The sequence below is a fragment of the Tupaia chinensis genome, unplaced genomic scaffold (assembly GCF_000334495.1).
Source record: "Tupaia chinensis unplaced genomic scaffold, TupChi_1.0 Scaffold000415_1, whole genome shotgun sequence".
NCBI classification, from domain to species: Eukaryota; Metazoa; Chordata; class Mammalia; order Scandentia; family Tupaiidae; genus Tupaia; species Tupaia belangeri.
In genome coordinates, this window is record NW_006159920.1 from 106,045 (window position 1) to 114,766 (window position 8,722).

The following is an 8,722-nucleotide window of genomic DNA, read 5'->3' on the forward strand; positions in this document are numbered from 1 at the left end:
ATAAGAAAACCCCCCCCCCCCCCCCCCCCCCCCAAAAAAAGAAGAAAAAGCCACCAGTGCAGTGGAGGGGGGGGCCCAAATAGGTTGGCGAAGAGGAGCTGGAGCGAGGGGATCTTATCCCAACAGAGATATTTTCCTCATGATTACGTGTTAGGTGATTTACATCATCCTTTTCCTACCTGGGAGTGTGCTCACAAATCATAAGACTTCAGTCATTCAGACCTTAATTAATAAACATTCAGCAGATCTTTGTCTGAAGTCTGTGGTCCACACAGTTTCTAGTTTTTATTATGTTTCTCACAGGTCTAAGACAGTTTTGTTCTTTGATGTATTTTTGCCTTGTGCTTCTAGAATGTCATCTTCCCCCACCATCTTGTAAGTGTGAACCTGCATGTCATGTCCACATTTCACAAATGATAGCTGGTAGATTGTTCAAGGTCCTTTGCTCTCTAGATCAAGAGAGAGTACATTGGTTGTTTGGAATGCAGCAGTGATATGGAGAATGTTAGCTTCAGCTGTCATTAACGCATTGCTGGCTATAAGCAGTTCTCTGTGTGAGCAAGTAGTGAGAGCTAATAATAGATTTCTCCTGAGAACAGTGAATGATTTTTATTAAAAGTTTGACCAGAGTGACTCCATCTTGTAAGTTCACTCCATTCACAGGTCTATACCCTAACTACATACCTATCTCCTACCTCATTTTCTTTTTCTTTTTTTTTTTTTTAACTTTTTTTTTTTTTTTGAGAGGTTTTCACTATAGGGCGCGTGCGCTCGCCAGACAGACAGAGAGAGACAGAGAGACAGAAAGCGAGAAATCACCCCCGAGGGGGGATGGTCACGCCGCAATCCCTTCTCCATTCTCCTCTCGGGATCTTGGGCACGCACGCACACGCGCCCGGCGTGAGCCGGGCCCTGTTTTTTAAGCTAAGAAATTAATTTTTTAAAGAACTATTAACTTATTTGTTTATTTAATTCCATTTGTTATTATTATTTTTTCAGTTTCACCAGAGAGGGACCAGCAGATGGCATAATGGCTACATCACTAGACTCCCATGTAGTCGACCACGGTGTATATGCATGCCCAAGATCCTGAGAGGAGAATGGAGGAGAAGGGATTGCGGCGTGGCCATCTCCCCTGGGGGGTGATTTCTCGCTTTCTCTCTCTCTGTCTCTCTGTCATTCTGGTGAGTGCACACGCCCTATAGCAAAAACCTCTCCAAAAAGAAAAGAAAAAAAAGAGAAGAGAAGAGAAGAGAAGAGAAGAGAAGAGAAGAGAAGAGAAGAGAAGAGAAGAGAAGAGAAGAGAAGAGAAGAGAAGAGAAGAGAAGAGAAGAGAAGAGAAGAGAAGAGAAGAGAAGAGAAGAGAAGAGAAGAGAAGAGAAGAGAAGAGAAGAGAAGAGAAGAGAAGAGAAGAGAAGAGAAGAGAAGAGAAGAAAAAGAAAAGAAAGCTTTTGAGGAGCTGGCAAGTAGCATGCTAATTAAGGGCACTAGACTCCTACATGGCGGATCGCAGTTCAAGTCCTGGACTTGGTGACTTGCTTGCTTTCTTTCTCATTCCCCCCATCCCTCTTTGTTCAAAATAAAAAATAAATTGGGACCAGCAGTTAGCGTAAAGGCTATGTCGCTGGACTCCCACGTAGTCGACCACGGTTTGAGTCCCGGACCCGGTGGCTTAAACTCACGCCGGGCATGTGTGCGTGTGTGCCCAAGACCCCGAGAGGAAAATGTCCCCCCTAGGCGGTGATTTTTCGCTTTCTGTCTCTCTGACTCTCTCTGTCTGTCTGGTGAGTGTATGCGCCCTATAGCAAAAATCTCTCCCCCCCCCAAAATAAATAAATAAATAAATAAAATTAAAATATATTTTTTTAAAAAAATAAGCTTTTGAAAAGACTGGATGATGAGCAGTAAAACCTTCTGCTCTGCAAGGCTTACCTACCTGGTTTATATCCAGAAACCTCTCTGACCATACTGGGTACTTGTGTGCCCAAGATTTAGGACTGGCTGAAGCTGGGGGTGACTTACAGTGTTGAAGAGGCTGTTGAGGGTGCTCTCTCTCTTTCTGTCAATTGTTGAAGAAAGAAATTTAAAAAAAAAAGATTCTGAAGAGCTTTAACAAGTCTTAATTACTTGGTTTTGTTTTGTTTTTACAGCAACATTTCTATCCCTTCAAAGCATATTTGGGGGGTACTTTTTTTTTAAGAGAGATTTCTTTGCTATAGGGTGTGTGAGCTTGCTGGAGAAAGAGAGACAGAAAGTGAGAAATCACCAAATCACTCCCCAGCAGGTATGGCCACACTGCAATCCCTTCTCTTTCTCCTCTTGGGATTTTGGGCATACACACACACGTGCCTGGAGTGATTTTTCAAGACTCTGGGTCCAGGACTTGAACCATAGTCAACTATATGGGAGTCTAGTGATGTAACCGTTATACCATCTCCTGGTCCCAAGGGGGATACTTTCAAATGTCTATAGAAAATTGTAATTAATTATGAGTTTATTTTGACACAAAAATTTTTTGAAATCCAGGTATTTTTTCATAATCCGCATTTTCCATTTTTTTTTTTTTTGCAGTCTGAAAACAGCCACTATTTATTCACTGACCAGATTACAAAAATAATCATGGTGGATACCTTAGTTCATCCTTCTAATAAGTCTGTTGACCTGGTCTTCCCTGTTGCCGGCATCTCCACCTTCTGCAAAATAGGTGGTCTTTTTCTTCATTCCACCCCGTGGAGAAGATAATTTGAAGGGCCACAGGAAGTTATTTGCTTCTTTGAAGCATTTTCCAACAGTATAGATTTCATGAATCAGATCCTCCATGCAGATGATGCCGAATTTACCAAGAGATCGCGCAGTCAAAGAGTTATCTGTCAAAGCCAATTCGCTTCTTATTGATTTTGCCATAACCACGTTTGTAGATCAGTTCATTTACTGACTTCAGGTTTGGGTACCCCCATGCAATATATGGTTCCACAATTCTCAGCATGTTAACTGAGGCCTTGTTGAGCTTAACAAAGGTGCCATTGAAGATCTGGCAAAGGCGAAGAAGCTGCAACACCTTTCGAACCTTTGGGCTCACTCCATTGATACCTCTGATCCTGATGACAAATGCCAATTTGGGTTCTGCAGGTACACAGAAGTTGCCGGCGTTTCTTGCCATCCTGGCCATGTGAATCTCAGTTCTGTACATCTGTCTATATTCCTTATGATAGTGCTTAGCTTTTTCATAGATAAGCTTCCTCCTTGCCTTTCAAAGCATCTTTGGAGCAAACGTCTTTCTCAGGCGCTTGATATTCAACTCTGCAAAATTCCTTTGCTTTTTTTTAAGGGTTTCTGGCACAGCAGGGACCTTTTTCTTGGTGGCTTCCGTGGCAGCAGGAGCCTTTTTCTTGGTTTCTGCCGCAGCAGGAACCTTCTTTTTCTTCTCTTGAATGCCCTCCATGGTTCCAGCCAGAAAAGAGTCACATTTTCACATTTTCCATAATTTTTTAAGACCCTCTCATACGAAAGGATAATACAACATGACCAGGTAGATTAATTCCAGAAATGTACATTTGAAAATCAGCATTCAACATCTGAAAGTCAGTCAATGAAATTCACCATACTAACAAAAAAAATTTTTTTTTGAGAGTTTTTTTGCTATAGGGTGTGTGCACTTGCCAGAAAGACAGAGAGAGACAGAGAGACAGAAAGTAAGAAATCACCCCCGAGGGTAATGGCCACACCACAATCCATTCTCCTCGGGATCTTGGGCATGCACGTACACGTGCCCGGCGTGAGTTTAAGTCACTGGGTCTGGGACTCGAACCACAGTTGACTACATGGGAGTTCAGTGACGTAGCCATTACGCCAACTGCTGGTCCCTTTACTAACAAAATTTTTTAAGAACCATCTTAATAGGGATAGAAAAAGCAATAAAATAGATAAAATTCAACATTCATTCATAACTAAAATTCCCAGCAAATCAGAAGTAGGAGGGAACTTCTTCATCTTAACAGAGGGCATCTAAAAACATCCACTGTCATACTCAATGGTGAAAAACTAAATGTTTTCCCTTGGGACTGGAAACAGGGCAAAGATGTTCACTCTTACTACTCTGATTAAACGTGATATTAGAGTACTCAGTGCAATAAGGTAAGAAAAAGAAATAAACATCATACAGATTGGAAACTATTATGCTAAATGAATAATTTAATAGCTAAAAAAGAATATATACTATGTAATCTCATTTATATAAAATTCTAGAAAATGCAACCTTATCTGTATGACAAAAAACAGACTAGTGATAGTAGGTGGGAAGAAGGATTACAAAGGAGCACAAGGAAACTTTTGGGAATGATGAATATATTTATTCTAATTATGGTGATGTTTTCACAGATACACTGAGTATACTCTATACCTGTATATACTGCACATTTTAAATATATGTCTTTTATTATTATTGAATTATATCTCAATAAGCCTGAACAAAGGGGACATACAAGGCCTATAAAACTAATAAAAATAAAGTTGAGGGTGAAGTGTATAAGAATTGTGCTTATCTTTGAAAAGAATATAGATTTCTATACACATTGTGAAAAGAGAGTGAGAGAGTGCTAAAAGTATTGCATTGTTAAGGTTGTCAGATTTGGAAAATAAAAATATAAGATACCCAGTAAAGCTTAAATTTCAGACCATTGTTTAGTATAAATACATCCCAAATAGTACATGAAACATACTGTAGTTTAAAATAATTGCTGTTTATCTGAAATCTGAGACATACCTAGGCTAAAACATTATCTGTTGTCCTTTTAAAATTCAAATTTAATTTTTTATTTTATCAGGCAATCCTAAATGTTATCTTACCTATATTGTATAAAATCAAGCCTCTAAAAAGGGCAACTACTTGAGTTTTCTGTTTATTTGGACTTAGATCAAGCTGCTAAACTGTTGTACACCAAATAAAAGCTATGGGCCCAATGTCTAGCACAGTGCCTTATTCATAGTAGATGCACCGAAAATTTTCTTTGCTCTGCAAGCTGTGTGTAGATAAGAACTACATTCATTTTGCTCACCATTTTATCTCCAACACTTATTACAATACCTGGTGCTCAATGAACATGTAATTAAATGAACGGTTGCCTCGTATTGGTGGGACTGACCTTTGTAACTCTAGTCCCTGTAGCTGGGGACTGACTTCTTGGACAGCCCCCAGTTCTGATGTCTTGACTTGTTTCCCTCTTCATTTTTGCTGTGTGTGTCTCATGTTGCTAAGTTTTGTTTGTTTGTTTTTTTTAAGAGATATTTTTACTATAGGGTGCATTTGTTCATGGAGAGACAGAAAGTGAGAAATCATCCTCCCAGGGGGATGGCCAGGCCGCAATCTCTTCTCCTCCATTCTCCTCTTGGAATTTTGGGCATGCACGCACATGTGTCTGGCATTAATTTTAAGCCGCTGGGTCCAGGACTTGAACCATGATCAACTCTGTGTGAGTCCAGTTATGTAACCGTTAAGCCATCCGCTGGTTCCACTATGTTTTGTGTGTGTGTGTGTGACTGAACTTCACCCCTCATAATTTCTCACTTTTGTGTTTCCTTTTGGAATCTGAATGATTGCTCCAAGTCTCCAGGATCCCTCAGCCCAGTCCTTGGGAAAATCTGAAAGTCTGAAACACAACAGCTAGGATTGCTTACTAAACTACTGTGCCAGCTAAGGAGATTTGTGTTAGGGCTTCTGTTCTGAAGAGAAGACCATGATAAAAGGGAATCTTTATTATACTTGTGATAGGAAGGATTTTTATACATTTGGGATTTTTGTTATCTGTCCTATAAATACCTGAAGTGGAACCAGCAGATGGCATACTGGTTACATCATTACACTCCCACGTAGTCTACTGCAGCCCAGCAGCTTAAAAAAACAATGCCAGGAGCATGTGCGTGCGTGCCCAAAATCCAGAGAGGAGAATAAAGGAGACAGATGGATTGCAGTGTGACCATCTTCCCTGGCGGTATGGCCATTTCCCCTAACCCTAACCCTAACCCTAACCTTGTGTCTCCCTGTGTCTCCAGTGAGTGCATGCACCCAATAGCAAAAATCTCACTAAAAAAAAAAGACAAGAAAACAAAAAACCCTGAAGTAAAAAATGCATCCACACTCAGGGCTGGCAGGTGGTGTGGTAATTGGGGTGCTAGACTCACACATGGCTGACTGCGCTTCAAGTCTTGAAACTGGCGACTTTCTTTCTCTCTCTCTCTCTTAGCCTGTCCCTCTCTGGTCAAATTTAAATAAATAAATAAATAAAGATAAATAAAATAATTCTTAAAAAAAATGCATCCAAACTAAATGCAATTTTTCTCCTATAAAATGAAGAGCTTAAGGTTTCTTTCTGTAGTTTACTCTCACAAATAAGCAGAGATTGTATGTAAGTTATTTCTAGTGAGAAAACACCAATGTGCTTAGAGGATTTTTAGAACTGTAAGGAATCTCAGGAATAATTTAGTATAACTTATACTTAGTATTACTACTTTCTTGTTTTTTCTTAAAATAATTATTTAATTTTATTTATTCTTTCATTTATTTTAATTTGACCAGAGAGACACACAGAGAGAGAAAAGGAAAGTGAGAAAGTAAGCCACCAGGTCCGGGTATCAAACTGTGGTCAGTCATGTGGGAGTATCCAGCACCTTAACTACCACACCACCTGCCGCTCCTGCTACTTTCTTGCTTTGAAGATGAGGCCCAGAGACTCTCCCAAAATTACAAGGTGCAAGTGAGTGACAAAGATAACAATAAAATCCAGGTTTTCAGCTTACTTTTATCTCTACGATCCAATGTTCTAAGTTCTTAGCAATCTAGAGAGGGGTGGAGACTACAGGGTGGTGAACAGTATAATCAAGCACATTGGGCTCAGAGCATACATGCTATTTTTCTGAAAATGCTAAACATTGTTGTTGGTGGCCCTGAGTTCAAACCTTCTTTTATCATTATCCGAGTCCAAACCTCCTTTTTTATTTTTTAAATAATTATTTATTTTTATTTTATTTATTCATTCATTTAAAAAAAAATTGACATTAGAGAGAAAGAGAGAAACAAGCCACCAGGTCCAGGACTCAAACCGTGGTAAGCCATGTGGGAGCGTTCAGCACCTTAACCACCAAGCCGCCTCTGGTTCCCCAAACCTTTTATCATTAAAGTTTCCTGTGTCTCTTAATAGATTAGACCTAGGTGATTCACTCTACCTAAATGGTTATATTTTTGTAACAGGGGAAAAGAAACAACTTGACCTTTGAGAAGAGGAGTTACATGTAGTATTTCTAAAAGCATAGTAAAAATCATACATTTTCCCCATGACCACTCAGGCTCACACAAAAAAGTAATGGTTCTTTGCTTTCAGCTAGTAATATCACTCTGTGTGATAGTTCTTGGTTTTATTCATGCTACAGATATGGGAAATGTTCCCAATTACTTTTATTGTTAAGGTGACCCCAAATTTGTCACTGAAGACTTTTTTCCAAAAGGCATGGAAAGGGGAATTAGGATATAGCTAGATTTTTTTTATAATTGGAAAATAAGTTATTAATAAGTGCAATGTGCATAGTAAGAAATATTTGAAAACATGGGATACCCGAGCAAAAAATAGTCAAATGTGTCATTGGTGTGGAAGTTGGAAACCACATGACATTGAGACATTACTAAATTAAGCATAGACTACTGGGGTTTTGAGGTACTTTAGGTCATGGCAAAGGTCTGGCTTGTTTCTATGCTAAAATTTTAGAAAGTGAAGAGGAGAAACGTGGTAGAGATTTCTAGATGGATAACTTATCTGCCACTGCTTTTTAGATGCAAATGTCTGAGATAGTTTTAAGCTATTATGAAGATGAAATAACCTAAATTCTTCCACACAGGTGTAATTGCTTTGGGGGGGTAGGAAAATGAGGTAAGAAGAGGCGAGAACATCATATTTTTAAATAGAAAAAAGTTATTATGCAGGAATTCATCAAATATTAATAAGTTTTCCTATAGGAACGATTAAAAAGAAAATGAATCCTCCTATCAATTCCCAACGCAAATGAATGAGAGAAAAATGCAGCTTAATAAGCAGAGGTACTTACCCCTCCCAAGGGAAGATGAGGTCTTATTAAGAAAGGTAGTACCGTGCCAACTGTTTTGAGAGTGCCGACTGAGAGGTGATACAGATAGGGTAAACGTTAGCATTTACTTTTATTGTTAAGATGACGCAAGAACGGTCACTGCAGCCTTTGAGTTCAGACGTGGCAACTCCGCATGCTGCAGGTGGAGGAGCCTGCCAGAGAGAGGGGAGCTAGGACGCAGTACTGCAATCTACGCTCGCAGGGGTCTGTCCTGCCTCCCGAGGCTGCATTGCAGTGGGCTGTGCACAGTTCGAGCGTACCGAAGCCTAGGGGGCTTTCTGCAGCAGCAGGGACTCGAAGGACACAGAGAACCGTGATATCATTTAAGGCATGTGATTCTGTCGGCGCTCAGGACCTCGCGCCTCCCCAGTAAGCGCCGAAAGTCGAGATGTTAAACAGCTGTCCTTGCCGGCGCCCACAGCAGCGGTTGCAATGCTTCCTCCTACTCGACAGGGGCCGCTAGGGAAGAACCCCAGCTTGGGGCCGCTCTGCTCTGCCGCTCGTCTCTCAGCCCCCGCCCCCGCCCGCAGCAGCGGCTGGGAAAGCGAAGACGCCAACGCGCGTGCGCGCTCCTTCGGTGCAGCTAGTCTTC

The 8,722-nt window shown here is 40.5% G+C and overlaps 1 protein-coding gene across 1 annotated transcript in view; it reads right to left on the reverse strand.

The window, feature by feature from the left end:
- The window catches only part of RUBCN (rubicon autophagy regulator), an 84,924-nt gene extending 76,685 nt beyond the window's left edge, over window positions 1–8,239 (reverse strand). The window contains exon 1 of the mRNA XM_027774209.1: window positions 8,092–8,239. The gene's annotated coding sequence lies outside the window, so the exon portion shown is untranslated. The remainder of the gene's footprint in view (window positions 1–8,091) is intronic.
- Window positions 8,240–8,722: the final 483 nt, after the last annotated feature.